Source organism: Petaurus breviceps, unplaced genomic scaffold (genome assembly GCF_028583685.1).
Source record: "Petaurus breviceps papuanus isolate PSGF00001 unplaced genomic scaffold, PetGlider_PUasm1.0 688, whole genome shotgun sequence".
Lineage (NCBI taxonomy): Eukaryota > Metazoa > Chordata > Mammalia > Diprotodontia > Petauridae > Petaurus > Petaurus breviceps.
This window is the reverse complement of record NW_027186457.1, coordinates 7,750,754-7,770,382: the sequence shown is the minus strand read 5'-3', so window position 1 is coordinate 7,770,382 and position 19,629 is coordinate 7,750,754. Positions and strand designations below refer to the sequence as shown.

Sequence of the window (19,629 nt, the reverse complement as noted above, 5' to 3'; positions counted from 1 at the left end):
AGTCCTTTACAACTCTAAATTCACAATCTTCTCAATAATAGTAATACAATTTTCATTGTGTCATGAACTTTTATTATCTTTTAACTTTTTATCGCACTTCTTGTAAACTTGACTTGCATTTTAATGTTATCACAGTTGATTTTATTCATGCCTATTTTGGTATAGAATCAGCTCCATTCAGTATATTCTCTCCCCAATTAAATCTACCTTTGTATCAAAGAAAAGAAATGCACTACTCTTTCTGGTTAAGAAGTTAAAAGATACAGATGTAAGAGAAAGACAAAATGGTCTCCTTTGAGCACCCTGATATTCTCATGTAGATTTATCTATCCATGCCTACAGCGTATGTGTTGACCTCCAATACCCTTTTTGAGACTTTGACTTTTTTCTTTCATTATTTTATGGATTATTTGGAAAATCTTCTTCAAGGGTAAAGACTTCAACAAAAATATAAAAAGTACAACAATAAACTGAATAGGCTTTTCCCTTCACATACCTTTTTAAAAAAATAATAAGTCCATTAATTTAAGAAAATTCCTGTCAAGAGACTCAAAGGACAAACCAAAAACAGTTTCCTGGGATGAAAATTTGCTTTTCAAAATAGTACAACTCTTTTTTATGTCAATTTTCTTTAATTTCAGTCCCCTGTCTCCATTATATTGAACAAAGTGACTTAATGGCTTCTTGTCTTACTGGGCATAGCAAATAATGTCTTTTCATGATGTAACAGGTGCTGAGATACCCACCCAACCCTACATGAATTACTCCTGCCCTGTGGCCTCAGGACCTCACACCCACTTTTAAAACAATGTTAGGCTGAGTTTTGAACAGATAATTCATATTTTCAAAACTCAGATTTGAACTACTTTGCCCTCCTGTTGAAATTGCTTCAGAAATATAATTACCAGGTGTCTGATTAAGAGTAGGGATATTAATGAGTCACTAAAGAGTATGCTGAAAAATAATGTGTCACATGTTTTTCCCCTTATTCCCTGAAATAAAACAGATGAAATTAAGCAGAAGAATGACTCGTTTATTCTGAATGGAGTCCCTGATAATACTCTTTTCTCCGGAATTTCTCTCATATGTCAGAATTGATGGCACTGTTTAGGAGATGGAGGAAATTGATTCCTGGTTTATTTATAGCAAGAATGTGTCTGCCCACCACCCTGCTCCCCTTGCCCCCCCCCCCCTCCACTCCACTTTGGTTTGGTTAGAGTTGTGCTTGATTGGGTCTTTGACCTTTCTCCCGTGCTGCTATATGTGCAACAAAATGAAAAGAACCAAAGAGATTTCTGCCCTCAAAAGAATTATTGTGCACGTGTCCTGTCTGATTCAGGGTTGGGATGCAGCAATGGAAAGAGCCATTCCAGGTCTTTTTCTTGTACTTAATTGCAATCAATCAATAAGCCTTTATTAGTGTGTCTTGTATCTGAGACACTTCTCAAGTGTCTAGGCATGCAAATACGAAGCTGATATGGTTCCTGTTCTCAAGGACCTTCTATTCTGCTGGGGGAAATATCCCATACTGAGGAAAGGAGAGGAAGAAAGGCAGTATGAGTTTAAGTACTCACAAGGTTCGTGAATAGAACCGCAGGCAATGGCATGTAGTACTATATTCTATAACCATAGTTACATTGATTTTTATTATGATTATCTGTGCAGAAGGTAGAAAGGAGAGGGGGGTAGGTAGTAAGGTATGTGGGGTGGCAGATAGCTAGCTCTTATTCCTGGCATAACCCTGGCAAGATGGTGAGTGGCTGAACAGGATGAACTGTGGTCTGTACCCAGCTGCATCTAGAGGACTTGAGGGCCAATTAAATCAGCTTCCCTCCAAGTCAGGTCAGTTCCTCCACAGGGACCAGTCCTACATCTGAAGAGATTAACTTCCTCTACCAAAGGCAGACCAGGGGCTCTCTAGAGGTCCAGCACCAGGGGTAATTGTTCCTGGTGGGAAGAAGAGGTAGGCAGCAGGGTACATGGCAACAGGCCCATGAGCAGACAATGCTCTCCTGGTGCATGAATCTGGTACTGATTATGTACCTGTTTCCCCATCAATAAAATGAAGAGTTGGACTTATATGATCTGCAAATTTCACTCTCATACCAATTCTAACTTTACTTATTATTATGTTATTATATATTATATTATATATCTTATTATATATATACTTATTATCTAACAATTCTAACTATTTATTATAGAACTAACTTCTAAAGTAACCAAACTCATCCTCATTCTAGAATTTACCTGTGAGGTCAGAGACAGACCTGGGACTTTGATCGTATTTGTTTTATACTTAAAAATATTTTGTTTTGGTAAGGTGTTGTTCAGAAATTAACCTAGAATTACATATGTATGGATATTATATGGTATGATCTATATCTACATATATTTTTTAAAACACTCGTGATTTTTACCTAGAGTTTGTTTATTTCTCTGTTATGTCCCTGGGAAAAACAATGTGTGCAGTTTCACAAACTTCATGGTTACAAAAACTCCCTCAAGCTTCATTTCATTTAGCAAAACGATAAACCTGCCTGCTGGAGGGATACATAAATCTTGCTGAGGAATTCTTGAGTAATTTTTTTTTTTCAATGCTATCTAGTCTTAGTAAATTTTCTCCTATCTCATGATTTTATTCTCAGAACAGGAACTGTAACTACACCTCGAATGGATTCATTGCAGGGAAGGGAAGTTCACCAGAATCTGAGGTTACTGCCCAGATCTTTCTTACCATTCCAAACCATAGTTTTGACTTAGAAACTTACTTTAGAACCTAGGCCCCCAAGTCAGAACCAGTTTCACTGTATACCACTTTAGTACTCATTTTATTTTTAAAAGTTTTATATTTTATTTTTCCAAATGCATGTAAAAATAATTTTTAACATTCAATTTTCAAATTTTGAGTTCCAAATTCTCTCGCTCCCTCCTCTCCTCTAAAAGGGAAGCAATTTGATATAGATTATAAATGTGCAGTCATGCAAAACATATCTCCATATTAACCATTTGTGAAAGAAAAGAGAACAAAAAAGGGAAAAAAAAGTAAAGGTCTTCTTTTGTTTGTTTTTGTTTTTGAAGTATGCTTTTATCTGCTTTCAGACTACATCAGTTCTTTCCCAGGAGGTGAATAGTATTTTGGTGCTGAGTCATTTGGAGTTTTGTTGGATCACTCTCTTGCTGAGAATGGGGCATATACATGACACAATGGATAGAGCACTGAGCCTAGAGTCAGATAGAATCATCTTGCTGAGTTCAAATCCAGCCTCAGACACTTAATAGCTATGTGACCTTGCACAAGTCATTTAACCATTTGCCTTAGTTTCTTTATCTGTAACATGAGTTGGTAAAGGAAATGTCAAACCATTCAACTGTCTTTGCCAAGAAATGCCAAATGGGGTTCAGAAGAGTTGGACACAACGAGAGGACTCAACAACAACATTGCTGAGAATACCTAAGTCACTCAGAGGTGATCATCATAAAATATTGCTGATAGTGTGTACGATGTTCTGGTTCTGCTCACTTCACTCTGTATCAGTTCATATAAGTCTTCCTTTTTTTTCTGAATGCATCCTGCTTGTCATTTCTTATAGCACAGTAGCATTCTATCACAATCATATAGTACAACTTGTTCAATCATTACTCAATTGATGTGTATCCCCTCAGTGTCTACTTTTTTTGCTACCACAAAAAGAGCTGCTATAAATATTTTTGTACACATAAATCCTTTTCTTTTTCCTTTGACCTCTTTGGGGTACAGACAATGGTACTCATTTTTCAAGGAGATGAATTCTCTCAAGAGATCAAGGGCTTTCATGATACCTTAAGAATTCTAACTTTCTTTTAATGAATAAGTAGCTATTTATCTTGGATATTATTTTTTTTTTACTTTTAGAAGAGTTCAAGAGTCAATTCTTAAAGAATAGTAAAGGTTATTATCAGTATCTCTCTAGGAGACCAGACCAAACCCTCACAATGATACAGCAAGCAAAGCATTAGCAGAAAATTCCAGTGACAAATTATGACCCAGTGCCAACTACCCCTCTTAGCAACTGGTCAGGTGAGAGGTAGCACTGGGCTTTGCACAGTGAAAAGAGTACTGTCTCTAAACTTCCTAGGGCCTCATTGTCCTCCTTGATAAAATCTCTTCAGGCCCCAAAAGTGTGATCCAACTCATATACTTTTGTCCCATAGCAGTCAACCAGATTGCTAAGGGGATTGCATGCAAGATCCACCAGGATATTTTATGGCACATCTCTTTTATGGCAAGGCAAAGTCATCTCCTGACCACACAGAAGAGATTTGTACCAGCTGCAGCTACAAACCTTTGAATATCTGATGCATTAACAGAAAGAAATTATAACCTTTAAATGGCAAAGACCTCAGTGATTTGACAGCTGTGGCAAGACACAGGGTGATCAAAATTCCCCCCACAGTGAAGTAAAAATATTTTAATGGAAGTGCAATAATTGATCAAAGAGACACGTGGGCCTCTTGGGTACTGAGTGAGGATATTCAGAGTCCTTAAATCTGTCATAAAGTTCTAATGGGCACCCAGGGGGAACGCTACTGCCAATTTACTTTAGTTTAAGTGAATTCCGGGACCTTAAATTATCCAAGACAACTGAGTTCCTTGCTCTACTTGCCTGCTCCCTCCCCACCCTCCCATCCTGTTTGCCTCTTGGATAACATTCAAATTCTTCATTGTTGCTCATTTCCAGGTAAGTAAGGGATATCTACAAGATATGTCACTGAGTAATTTCACCTATGATGAAAGCAGACTTACTGAAAGGTACATAGTTTTTGCATATTCATAAGCCCTGGTGGCACCCTCAGGACCTTCTCCTGTTGCACCCCAGAAAGTTCCAAGGACCCGTCTTTCATTTCTGTGTGTAATTCTACCACCCCACCCCTTTTTATTCTTGCTATTGGAATGGTGAAAGACTGTGCAGCCTGAAACCACATGTGTGCCAACTTCCTGGCATCTGTACAGGATATAGCTGATTATGTGAAATTTGGGCAAGTTAAACCCTTTCTTCTGATGACAGCAAACTAGTAGTGGACAGGAACAGGTTGGTTGCCTGTTGCAGAAAAGTAACTGCCAAGCTGTCTTTGAGGACTGAACTGTGGGTCAAAGTCTTGCCACTGCTGGTTATTAGAGTTTGGCTGCTGGTACTTGGATGCTATCAGAGAAACAAGAGGGAACCGGCCTTTGGATATGAGGAATGAGAAAAACACATGACAAGTCCCTAGAAATTGTTTGGGGAGGGGGAGGGATATTCTGCTTTCTTATCTTTTGTCAAACTTGGACGTATTTTACCCCCGTGTCCCCAGTGTCTTAATCACCGAATGCTTAGAATATGACGTTTTTCAAATTTCTGACCTTCCTCTTCCAACTGCACTCTCTCCTTCTTAGTTATTGCAGTGGATAAGATTGTCAGGTGGCCAGTCAAAGAGCCTTTATTAAGAAATTACTAGGTGCCAAGCACAGTACTAATTTACTAGGGACATACAGAAAGACAAAACATAGTTTCCTGTCCCTAAGGAGCTCACGTGCTAAGGAAGGAGTCAATGTAAAAATAATTGTAAATATAAGCTACGTAAAGAGGTGATCTTTGGACTAGAAGAACAAAATCTTTTTTTATGAATAATCTTTGTAATCATGATGACTCTCCCATAACCAACAGAGCCTTCATTCTAATGAAAATAAGTATAGTCAAACAAAATGGCATACTGGCTCTATCTGAAGTCTCAATTGAATGCGTAGGAGGTAAAGAAGTATGTTCTATTTCAGGAAACCCTACTTGTGACACATTAGGTCATAGTGTCATAGGTGTAGAGTGAAAGAGGACTTTAGAGGCCATTTAGTTCAACCACACTTCATATGTATTTCACAGATGAGGGAAAAGAGGCCAAGAGAGATGTAGTTATTCACTCCTAAGTACATGTTGTTTTTCTTCAGCTGTTTTTCAGTCATGTCTAACTCTTCCTGACCCCATTTGGGTTTTTCTTAGTGAAGATACTATAATAGTTTGCTTTCTCCTTCTCTAGCTTTTCCTTCTCCAATTCATTTTACAGATGAGGAAACTGAAGTAAACAGGATTAAGTGACTTACCCAGGATCACATAGTTAGTAAAGGTCTGAGGCTGGATTTGAACTAAGAAAGGTGAGTCTTCCTGACTCTAGGTCTGGTGCTCTAGCCACTGCACCACCTAGCCTGGTCACATAGCTCATTAGAGATGGAAGAGTTGGGATCTAAAACTAGGTTTTCTTCCTCTAAATCTAAAATCCTTCCTACTTAACTACCTTACCTGTAAAGGTTGTGGGAAACTGAGCAAATTTTCCTCTTAGTGCTCCAGGTAATTTTCTGAGAGCAGACACTGATATGTATCAGTAAAGGAAATTTCTTCTTTAGAAGTTCACTCTACCAGAGAAATCATAAGCCTAGGTTCCTACTGCATCTCCTGCCAACTCTTCAAAAATGCTCATATCACTATGAAATCAACAGATCTGGGATGATTTCAGACTGGGGAACTCTGTCTGTTGGCCTAGAGCAGAACCCTGAATATCTCAGCACCCTAGATTCTGAACTATAAGGGACTTCAGAAGTCATTTCATAAAATCTTTTTTTTTTTTTTACAAATGTTGAAATGCTGTGTCAAGAAATGGGTGATGTACTTCACCTCTGAAACCCCTACTGAGAGGTCACATCATTGACCAGTCTTCTGAAACTTTTTGACATTGTTTACTTTCTATTTTTTTTCAAAGCAATCAGGGTTAAGTAACTTGCTCAGGGTTACGTGGCCAGTTATTTCTGGGTGTGGTGCTAAGTATCTGAGCCTGGATTTGATCACCAGGTCATCCCAACACTAGAACTGGTGCTCCTACCCACTGAGCCACCTGCCCGCCCCTAACATTGTTTTCTTTAAAGTATTATGGGTAGCTTATAAATTGTTCTGCTAGCTCTGCTTATGTTACTTTACATCAGTTCACACTACAATCCATAATGTCTCAGGATTTTTCATAGCCATAATTTTTTAGCCCAGTATTTGATGCACGTACTGTTTCTTTCCACTGGACCATAGAGATAGTATTGAAAAGGACTTTAGAAGTTGTCAATTCCAACTGCTTTATTTTACACATGAGGAAACTAAGACAAAGAGATTTGGTGATTTGCACAGGGTCACCCAGCTACTAAACAACTTAGGGAAGATTTAAACTCAGATCTTCCTAATTTCAACTCTATCAGTTCTAATTCTCCATACACTGTGCCCTGCAGTTTCCCTACTCCTGTTCTTTGCTTCTACAGAAGGGCTACCATAAATAATTTTGTATCTCTAGGGCTCTCCTCTATTTTTGATCTCCTTTTGACATAGACCTGGAAGTGATACCTTACAACATTGGGGTTGCTGGATTTCCCCATGCTGAGAAAATTGATCAACACTGCAGGATTGGAGGGGTGTGTGTGTGTGTGTGTGTGTGTGTGTGTGTGTGTGTGTGTGTGTGTGTGTGTGCGCATGTGTGTGTGTGCGTGTGTGTGTAATTTGTTTTGGAAACAAAACCTAAAGTTAAGTATGTGTTTTTATGAGTATCAAATTGTGGATGCAATAGTGTTGCTTTTTAAGCTACCTGAAAACATACCCCTTCCATTTACTGGTAGCTTTATTCACTGATTATTCAGAGATTAAAATTCTGGTCCAAAAAAAGCAAACTGACTCCAGGTCATAGCTATATAAGTGGAACAGATTTTAAATTGACCAACAAAGATATCAAAAGTTAACATGTGCAGTTTTTTTAACTAAAAATTGTTTTTACATGTAAATGGCAAAAACAAAATATAAAAATAACATTGCCTGTCTGCACATGCATAATCTATATTAAATTGTTTGACTTCTCAAGTAGGGGAAAGAAAATGGAGGAAGGGAGGGAGGGAGAAAACCTGGAAGTCAAAATTTTAAAAACAAATGTTAAAAAATTGTTTAAATGTAATTGGAATGTATATGTATTTACGTATATGTATATATGGAATACTTACATATTAACTTTTATATGTTAATATATGCATAAGTACATATATGTTAATATGTAAGTATTCCTTACTAGTTTTAACAGTTCCTTCCCCAGAGGTAGGAAGCAGAAGGCTATAAGTGTAAAAACAACTACATTGATTGACTAGTTCTGACAGTAAAGGAAGCTTACCAACCCTAGTGTTCATCCTTGTCAAAACTACTCATAAAATCACAGATTTAGACATGAGGAAACAATCATTTATTAAGTGCCTACTATGTGCCAGTTGTTTTACATATATTGTCTCTTTTGATCCTCACAACAAACCTGGGATATAGATGTTATTATTATCCCCATTTTACAGTTAAGGAATTGAGGCAGGCAGATGTTAAGTGACTTCCCAGGATCACACAGTAACTCCAGCTGGATTTGAATTCAGGTCTTTCTGCCACTAATCTTAGCATTCTATTCACTGTTCTTCCTAGCTGCCTTCAGCTTAAAGAGACCTGAGAACCATGTAGCCCAACCCTGTCATTTTACAGATACAGAACCGACACCCAGAGAATTTAAATTACTTACCTAAAGTAGTACACTTCAGATTTAAATCCAGCTGTTGTAACTCCAAATCTTCCCCACTTTCAACACTGCCTCTCATGATTGTTGTATCCAAATGGCCTAGAATTTTCTTACCCTTGCTTGACCGGAGTATTTGCAGATGTCTCCAAATCCCTTTGTCTACCTCAGTATATAAATGTCTACACACTAACCCTATCCAGACACACTGAACTGGTCGATGGTCTGCTGACTTGTGTAATACATTTGTGGGGAGAAGAGGAGAGAAGGGTGGTGGATCCTCTTGTGAATAAGTGTTTTACCAGAAGTTTTTATCCTATTAATATCCCCTGTAGTTAGATTTGGGTATTACTGACTTTTTTTTAAATTCCAGAACAGGACTCATGCAATTACTAATTGTAATAGTTCCCAAAGAAACAGTATGTTTTTGCTGAGTGAAATGAAGGACTTATTGAATGAAAAAAACATTTTTGAAATGCTTACTGTGAGACAGATACTGTGCTGGGGATCTGAATCCAAGTATAATAGACTCTGCCCTTGAGGAGCTTACATTCTAAAAGGGGAGGACAGCAAATCCAGTGATAAAGGACAAGGGAGTAGTGATGAGGGAAGTGTGGTATGGTCTCAGAAGGCAGAGGCCTAATGAAAAGGGAGGAGTGAACACAGTGGCTCACATGTCCTTGCTGGGAGATGAATGCAGCTGGTTTTTCATCAAATCTCTTCATCATTCAGGTTAATGCTCCATTTTTTATTTAATTCAATACGGGAAGCATTTGCTAAGCACATACCACATGCCACACGATATACCAGATGTTGGAGGCATAAAGAAAAAAAATCGTTGATTTGTGCTCTTAAGGACCTTGTATTCTATTGGGGAGAGGTATCATATATGAACATCAGAAAATCAGAAGTATAAGCATAGTTGGGCAACATGATTTGAAGGGGGAGACAGCACAAACAAGTGGGAGGCAGGGAAAGGCCTCCTGGAAGAAGAAGCACCCGAATTGTGATTTAAAGGACCAGAGTAATGGGCAGAGAGGTGAGAACGGAATTCCTTCTCTTTGTGGAATGCCTTATCTGCTCCTCTCTGACTCTTTACAACCCTATTGCCCCAGTTCCAATTTTCCTTCCTTCATGAAGCCATCTCTGACTACACTATTTGAAATTAGCCCCTTTCTTCAGGGTATAATTATTTTCTTTATAAGAGGTATTACATAGTTTGGCACTTTATTTTATCTAATTGTTTCATTTTGAGGACAGTTAAGTGGTAAAGAGGAGAGAGTCACTGGCCTGGAATCAGAGACAATCTTCCTGAGTTCAAATCTGACTTCAGATTTTAGCTAGCTTTGTGACCCTAGGCAAGTCATTTAACCCTGATTGCCTTAGTTTCCTCATCTTTAAAATGGGCTGCAGAAGGAAAGGTCAAATCACTCCAAAATCTTTGCCCAGAGAACCCCAAATGAGGTCACAAAGAATCGACATGATTGAAACAACTGAATAACAACAACATTTGTTTCATTTGCATATTTTTCATTGACGCCATTTGAAGGCAGGGACATGGCTTAAACATTTGTGTAATCCTTGCGGCACTAATAGGAACATTGTAGATATACAGAGGAATGCCTGCTAACTCCCTAGTATCATATAAACAACCTAGAGGGTTGATCTAATGACGATACTCTATCTGGTTATGTTGTTAATCAATTAATCAGCCATCAGGCATTGATTTAATAATACTACTTGCCAGACGCCATCAAGAAGATGAAATGTTTGAAGGGTTTAAGTCGAGTTATTAATTCAAACAGTCAGCAAGTCCTATTTGAGTACCTACCACATACTAAATGCTCCAGGCAAAAGTTCTTCAACATCATACAGCTGGTTAACGTTTTATAAACGACTGAATATTTGTGGTCTCAATGTGTTTGTCAACTTGCCCTTTTTTCCCATTGCTAATAAACATTAGCCATTTATTTAGCAAAGGTATAAGACTGAACTTGGTTATTTCTCTTTAATTGTAATTATTGAATCTCAAGATTATTAATAACAAGATTGAATGAAATTCCCACAAAGTATGGTCAAATTACCTCCTTAAAGGAGGACAGAACATTTCCACAGTATACTTTTCCTCTCTCCCATGTCTACCCTTCAGAGTTATACTCCTTTATGACCCACATTGAATTCCACTTAACCGTGTGAAGCTTTCTGGGGCCTATCACTTATGAATGAACTTTTTCTTTTGAATATTCCACCTCTCTTATGTGTTAGTGAGGGTCTATTTTGTAGAATCATTATTTACATAAAAGGCAGTATTGCACAGTGGGTAGTAAATGAGATTTGGGTTCACCTATCTCCTCTGATGCATACTTAACTGTGTAATCTTGGGCAAGCTCTATAAACACCCAGTTTCCATAAGCATTTCCTCAAGCCTAAGGTGCAGAACAGTTGTTGCTTAGTAGATTCAGTTGTCTGACTCTTCTTGTCCCCATTTGGGGTCTTATCACACCCTCGGAAGGCCTGAACAACATGACTTTATGCTTTTTCTAGGATCACCTGGGGAGAAGCATTTGAGTACTTCAAGAAAATTGGAAAATCTACAATGCCCAAAATACTCATTGAATCTTACAGGTAATAAGAAGCTAATATATGTACATGTCTGTATATAGGCATGTATGTTATGTTCATGGCCTGGTCTATATAAGTTTGGAGAATTTTATCACCAATTTAACTACAGAGTAATGAATGGGTTACTGTTGCTGTTGCTATTGTTTTTGCTGCCATTGTTGTTATGGTGGTGGTGATGATGATGAGGGGGATGAGGATGATAATGATGATGATGATGGCTCTCAAAGATTAACTAACAGGCCTTAGAAAAGGATATAACTGGGGCAGCTAGGTGGCGCAGTGAAAAGAGCACCGGCCCTGGAGTCAGAAAGACCTGAGTTCCCATATGGCCTCAGACACTTAACACAAAAAATAGCCGTGTGACCTTGGGCAAGTCACTTAACCCCAATTGCCCTCCAAAAAGCAAAAAAAGAAAAAAAAAGGTTATAACCTTTAGTGGTCAGCTGATGAGTCAAATTGAAGAAATCATAGGTCCTTAAAGTAATGAAGCTCTAGTTATACATTCATCATGGTTTTATTAGTAACTTACTATAAACAAAGAACTATTTTAAGAACCTAAGATGATCCAGAGACCTGAAGCATTTTTTCATATGATTATATGTAGCTAAGATTTCTCTCTCTCTCTCTCTCTCTCTCTTTGAGAACTGCTGTAGATAGCCTTCAAGCATTTATCATTTGGGATAAAGCTCTAATTCATATAAAATTAATAAGTTCCTTAAATGTCTTGGAAATGAAACTTCTGCAACAATTAAGATTTTTCCCTTCCCTTTAAGGAGTTAACATCCATACTAGCTATGGATCCAAGCCAGGTTGTCTCACTTAAGATGCAAAAGTTGAAATGCACTACATCCTCACGCTGTGCATTCTAAAAGTTCAAGTTGCAAACTGGTTCCTTGTCCTTTTTTTTTGCTTTTTGGAGAGCAATTGGGGTTGTGACTTGCCCAAGGTCACACGACTAGTGTTAGTTTTAAGTGTGTGAGGCTGAATTTGAACTCAGGTCCACCTGACTCCAGGGCCAGTGCTATACTTAGCTGCCCCAGGTTCCTTGTCCTTTTGTGATTGTTTTTTTAATTATTGACCATCCTTGCTCCTTCCTCATATAATTGCCACCACAAGTTCCTGCATCTTTTCCTGCATGTGAAGAAAGTACTATATCTTACTAACTTTTCTTTCTTTGTCATTCCAAACCCAGATAGTGGTTACCTGTTTTTCACCCCACAGCATCACTCTTACTCTTTGCTTATTGCTCTCAACCATTGCTCATCATGAAAATTTGCTGATTGCATTCTTGCCATCTGACCTCAGTTTGGCTCTCAAATTGTTGGGCAATCTTCTTGCTCATGATGATTGGACTTTATATAATGTTCTTCAAAGAAATATGTGTTAACCTGCTTTTACCACTTTCTTCCCTCCATCTCCCTTCTCTTTGGATGGGCTTTCTTAAGTAACTGAAAAGACAGAAGCCACCTGAAGAATTCTTTCAGGTTTCTTTTTCAGCATCTCAAAATCTATTGATCTTTATCCACCTCTCCTCTTTTTATTTCAAAGGCATGAATAACATGAACTCAACAAACATTTATTTAGACTCTACTATGTGCCTGGTACTGTGCTAAACACTAGGAATACAAAGAAAGCAAAAGACAGTCCCTTTTATCAGCTCATAATTTAATGGGGAAGACAGAATGCAAACAGCTATGTGTAGATAAGCTCTCTACAAGATTAAGTGGAGATAATCAACTGAGGGAAGGGAATTAGAATTAGAAGATGGAATTAAGAGGGATCAGGAAATGTTTTCTGCAAAATATAGAATTTTAGCTGGGACTTGAAGTAAACCAGGGAAACTGGAAGGTAGAGATGAGGAGGGAGAGAATTCCAGGTATGGGGGGGGGGGAAGAGGCCATTTATTTTTTCAAGGCCACCCTCTCTGTGTCGTTGTTCCTTTTACCTCCTGCCTCATCTATGTGATCCTTATTTCAGTTATCTTCCAACACTCTCCTCTCTTTGTCTCTCTCTGCCTGCCTCTCTGTCTCTATCCCTTTTCTTTTTTTTTTTTTAGTTTTCAACCAGCACTTCCATGAGATGTCAAGTTCCAAATTTTCTCCCTATCTCTTCCCTCCCCCCACTCTATGATGGCATGTAAATTGATATAGGCTCTACATATATATTCATATGAAATCTATTTTCACATTATTTGTGTTGTAAAGAAGAATTAGAACCAATGGTAGAAACCACAAAAAAGAAGAAACGAGAGAAAGAGCAAATTAAATGTTCCGATCTGCATTCAGATGCCATAGCTCTTTTTCCAGATGTGGATAACATTTTCCATCAAGAGTCTTTTGGAGTTGTCTTAGATCCTTGAGTTTCTAAGAAGAGATAAGGCAAAGTTAGTCATCACACAAAGTGACTGTTACTATATATAATGTTCTCTTGGTTCTGCTAACTTCACCCAAAATCAGTTCATATAAGTCCTTCCAGGTTTTTCTAAAGTCTGAATGCTCATCATTTCTTACAGAACAATAATATGCCATTGCAGTCACATATCACCACTTGTTCAGCCATTCCCTGACTGATGGGTATCCCCCCAATTTCCAATTCTTTGCCACCACAAAAAGAGCTGCCATAATTTTTTTTTACATGTGATTCCTTTGCCCATTTAAATGATCTCTTTGGGATACAGACCTAGAAGCGGTATTGCTGGGTCAAAGTTTATGCACATTTTTATAGCCCTTTGGGCATAGTTCCAAATTGCTCTTCAAAATGGTTGGATCATTTCATAACTCCACCAACAATGCATCAGTATTTCAATGAAATATCTTTTTCTTTGAGGCAAGAAAACACTTGAATGCCCAGGTTCCAATCTAGTTTGGTATTTTATATAAGTTGCACAAAACATGGCTGAGTCTTCTCAACAAATATCAGTATACTTCCTATGTAGCATAACTGACTTTCATTCAATGGCTTTCACTCCTTCCAAATCTGGCCTGGTTTGTCCAGCTGTACTGATTAAAGAAGCTTTCTTCACATGTACTTTATACCCCTAATTGGTTGTTTCAATTCACAGTTCTGCACAATAATTTAAGGAGAGATCATTGATAACTAAGAAGATCAAATAAAAGAAAAAAAACCATAAGAGGTGGCCATAAGCTTTGAAGGAAAACCTGAATATTTTAAGAGCCAGATAAATTGGTTGGAACATAGAGAATTGTGAAATAGGTCTGGGAAAATCTTCTGGAGCTATATCATGAAGGGTTTCAATATAAATGAAAGTTGAGTATGGTTCTCTAGTATTAATACAATTTTTCTGTTGTGATATCAGTTCTATACTTCTCTATAGATATATATATAGATAAGTCAGAGATCCTAAGGACCAATGGATCATACGTGTGGAGCTGAAGGAGCTTCAAAAGCCATCTAGACCAACCTCATCATTTCATAAAGAAACTGACATACAGCAGGATTAAATCATTTTCCCAAGATCATATAGGTTGTAAATGCAAGATATTATTTCAATCCAATGACAATCCCTTGAGGTGGGAGAAACTGAATTTTTTTTAACTAAAAAGCCTATAATCCTATAAACACCTTAAAAGAAGAATTCATTAGTTATTGAGGTGAACAAAGTCATAATCCCAGGTAGGTTTTCTGGGTGGGCAAGGTTATAGGGAAAGTGATTGCTATCAGATACAGCTCTTGGGTAGATATCAGGAAAAATCTGTGTTATCATGGCCACAGTTTCTACTGTTGGCTGCCTCAAAAAATTAATAATAAATAAAGAACCTGGAAGAAAAACATGTGCTTTCCCGGAAACCTCTGAGTTGTCATATTTTGCATTGTTTGAACTAGCGTGGGTGGTAAATTAGAATTTGTTCTTTTTTTCCCAGGGAATGGTGGGGTTACATACATGACAGAGGAGTGAGCAGCAGTGATACATATACTCTTTTCATTTTATTTGTTTTTATATTTCATCTCACTACATTCCAGGAATTTGATCTCTGGTAAATGTAAACCTGCAGTCTTGCCCAACTAAACATGGGTGGGCCCATACCTGAGCTGACTGGTTTCAATCATGTCTATAGCCTCTGGTATAATAAGACTAGCAAAGAACAGCACTAAAATAAAATACACTTTTTTTTTCTTTTTTCCCATGAGAACATAATAGAGACAAAAGAATATTTCTTATAGAAATTCATGCATGTTTAGGAAACTGGTAAAAATGTAGGAAAACACTATTTGGCACAGAATACAAAAATCCTTAAAGGCCAACTAGTCAAATCCCTCATTTTGAGACACAGAAAGGGAAGGAAAGGAAATGAAAAGAATGGCATCATTGGGACAGAAACCTTGGCCTTCTGACCCCTCTTTCAGTATGCTTTCTAACGCTGAGGTTGTTTATATGGAGCTAGTCGTTTGAATTAAGTATAGCAATTTTTTTTACCCATGTCACATTTATTTATCTAAGCCCTTTCCCTTAGGAATGAGAATGTCTTGCTTCTATCTATGTAAATTTCACGAACTTACAAACTTCTTTCAATATGAATGTGTTTGAGATTTGCTGACCCATTTGCAGTTCCCCTAACATTCCATTTAATCTCTATTCTCTATGCCCTTGCTGAGGCTGTCCCATTAGGGTTAGTGTCCCAACCCTCCTGAAAAAGCTCAGTCTCTTCATCTCCATCTCTTAGAATACCTAGCTTTCATTAAAGCTTAATTTGAATATTAACTTTACATGTAGGCTTTCCTGGTCACAAAAGGTTTAGTTCCCTCCACGCATTAATTTGTATTGATTGTGTATTTGTAATTATTTAAAGATGTATATATTGTTTAAACATGTTTAACATTTTAAAACATATATATGATATCATAGAATTTTAGAAGGTTTTATTCCCTTCCGTTTTGCTTTAGGATAAGGTAATTTTTCTTATCCTTATCTATTTGCTTCACATCCCCGTGGATTAGCAATATTCTTAATAAATGTTTGTAGAATGATTAGATAAAGGACTTTAAAACTATACCAGATATTACCAAAGATCCTGATTCAAATTAATAAAAATAATAATTGGTAGCATTTATATAGAGTTTTAAGGTTTTCAAAGCAATTTACAAATATCTCATTTTTACCCTCATAACAGCTCTGGTAAAAGAATGCTATAATTATTCCCATTTTACAGATAAGGAAACCAAGAATAATAACGTTCAAGTGACTTGCCCAGGGTCATGCAGCTAGTAAGTGTCTGAAGCTGGATTTGAAATCAGGTCTTCCTGATTCCAGTTCTAACACTTTATTCACTTATACTATTTAGCTGCCTCCATCAGTAAATAAAGTAGATCAATGGATGAATGGATGAATGAGTAAACAAATGAGCAAAGGAATGAATGAACAAGCACACTAAATGAACAAGCACACTAACTTAAGATTTCTATGGTTCATTTAGGACGCAATAGTTTTAGCAAAGTTCAATTAAATGGGCATCACATATAATAATATTCTTACTTGAGATATCTCCAAATTTTAGTGTATCATTTTAAAGCAACTTAATATTCTAATACACCTTCAAGTATATTGCAATTCTTATGAATTCAGAAATAAAATAGTTGAAATTTCAGTTTTACAAAAGCAAGTTCTATCCATTTGCTCATTTGATCTTCATAGAGACTGTGTGTGGGTACAGTAGGGACCATATATATTATTGGGCTGAGAGAGATTCCCTGATTTGCCCATTCGCGGTCACAGAGCTATGAATTGTGGAAGAGGAATTCTGACTAAGATTTCTGATTATCTCCTAGTCCAGAATTCTTTTAAAATATTTTTCTTCTTTTTTTTGCTAGAAAGATTTCATGTTTTATAGTTACAAAACCAAAGCAAACAAAACTAGAACTAAACAAAAGTACCCTCCAATAATCTCTTACTGGATTCAAATATTTCCCAGTACCTAGAATGAGGAAGGCATGGAGAGTTATGCTGCACTTTGCCTTGATGAGATCTTTTCTGGATGATTGGGTTCAGCGCTGGGCACCATATTTTAGGAAGAACAGGGATGCACTGCATGTAATCCAAAGAAAGAGTTACTAGAATGATTTCAAGGTAAAGAACAATGAGCATGAACAAGAATCAATGGGTGGAAAATGTAAAGACCGATATTTCCACTCAATATGAGGGGCAACTTCTTAATAACCAGATCTATTGGCCTATTTATTGGCCTTTATTGAACTCCCTTCTCCAGGGGTCTCCAAGAAAAAACTAGATTACCAATTGTCCAAAATTTTGCAGAGGACATTTCTGTTCTGACAAAATTACCTGAATGACTCTATAGTTTTAAGGTTTATTTTTCGAATAAGCAACCACTTAAAGTGAGACTTGATAGATCAAGTTTTTATTTATGTATCATTTTTTAACTTGTACATAAATATAAGTAGCCATGCATATTGAATATTATGAAGAAAAGTTTCTCAATTAGAAATATGTCATTTGAGGTTCTGCCCTTATGGATCAGGGAGAATGTTCCATTATTATGTACTACGTATTAAATACATAATTACATGTAATACATTTTTTTTTCTAAAGCAGAACATAGATTCTTGAACTCTCCTCCTATGGGGGAAGAATGAGGGAAATGGGTTATCAATAGCAACTTGAAAGAAGAGATATGGTTTGAGCTAGGGTCCAACGTTCCACATCCAAGAACGTGTCTGTAAGTTAAGCTCAGCCAGTTAACTGGGATTTGGTGAGGAACAGGGGGAGGAAGGATACAACCAACATGGACTACAGGCAGAGTTGTCACTTGAACCCAGTTATCAGGGATTTTATCTTGGACTCCAAAACTTGCAGGGACCTCATAGCCCTAGAGGTCTTTCAGCAGCTGGAAACCACTGTTCACTTTTACTGAGCATGAATAATTTGTTAAAATAAGAAAGTGCCAGATATTATTCTTCTTCCCCCATCTCCACCCAGGGCCTATAGGCCTGTTTGATTCCTCCAATGGCAATGATCTCAACATTTCCCAAGGTGTCTGGCCACAGTGGAGTAACCTGAGATCTCTTTCTCTTATGGTCAATTGCTAAAAAGAAAAAAAAAAGAATTTGACCTAAATGGTTGATTTGAGGAGTATTTAGGGCTGTTCTTGGAATCATTTTGTCTCTCTTCTACTTCTCTCTACCTCATTTCTAAAATTCTTGCTGTGGTCCTCTATTTTTTTCAGCTTTATCCTTTCTTATAGTATAGTAACATCTCACATGTTTATTTTCACACTATATTAGATTACATTTTCAAACATCACAGCTTATTTAATTATTCCTCAGTCAGTGGGCATTAACTTTGTTTCCAGGTTTTTGCTACTAAAAATATTTTGTATGTATGGGAACTTTCTATCTTTTACCTCCTTGTGGCACATTCAATAAACCCTTAAAAATACCTAAAGAAAAGGTATGTTTTGTTTTTTTGTGAACATAGGAAGGAAGAAAGGAAAAAGGAAAGGAAGGAAGGAAGGAAGGAAGGAAGGAAGGAAGGAAGGAAGGAAGGAAGGAAGGAAGGAAGGAAGGAAGGAAGGAAGGAAGGAAGGAAAGAAGGAAGAAAGGAAGGAAGGAAGGAAGGGAATTATTAGAAATAATTTTCCTGCAGGCTAAATTAGGGAATTGGACAATGAGACTAGAGAAATTTAGCAGTGATGGCTTCCTTGTGAAAAAAGGAAGAAATTTACAAGATGTAGCAGGCCTATGGCACAATCAGAATTTTTTTTCTTTCTGAGAGTCTACCAGACCCAATGGTTTAAAATGAGTTTTGTAAAATGAACAACAGTTTCAGAAACCTTGAAAGTAGAAAGAAGGAAAGAATGAAAGGGAAGGACAAGTTTGTTTATGAGGAGAAATGTTTAATGAAAGAATAGAAATACATGCATACATATATACATATACACACATACATATTTATATCTGTATATATCCTTCAGGGAATAATAGTATCCTGGAGAAATTAAAGAAGATTTTGTCTTCCTGAATCCTTTTATCCTGTAAATAAAGGGCCTTCTCCTCACTCTTGGATATGGGTTCCAACTCCTACTTGCCTTCTCTCCACAATCTCATTCCAAAAGAGCTTTGTTTTCAGTTAAACACCACCTAAAATTTACGCTCTGATTTCCAATTTTACTGGCATTTTGATACTAATGCAGTGGTGCTGAATAAGTCACTCTTCAGATTACATGACTGTAGGATAATAAATCTAGCACAGGAAGAAATCTTAGTGGTGATCTAATCCAATCCCCTTATTTTACAGGTGAGGAAGCTGAGACTTACAGTGGTTAAATGATGTGTCCAAAGGTCATACAGCTAGGAAGCTTTTCTGACTCTAAATCCAGCCTCTGCCTCATCTCTGGATCTCAGTTTACTCTTCTATAAAAAATAAGGAGGACAGACTATGTACACTCTAATGTCTTT

At 37.2% G+C, this 19,629-nt stretch overlaps 1 long non-coding RNA gene across 1 annotated transcript; it reads right to left on the bottom strand.

Annotated features, from left to right (window-relative positions):
• Positions 1–13,238: 13,238 nt before the first annotated feature.
• LOC138174345 (uncharacterized) lies at positions 13,239–19,622 on the bottom strand. The gene is made up of 3 exons (XR_011171685.1): positions 19,489–19,622; positions 17,133–17,242; positions 13,239–13,565 (listed from the first exon to the last, which is right to left on the bottom strand). It is a non-coding gene; the product is annotated as an uncharacterized lncRNA (long non-coding RNA).
• Positions 19,623–19,629: the final 7 nt, after the last annotated feature.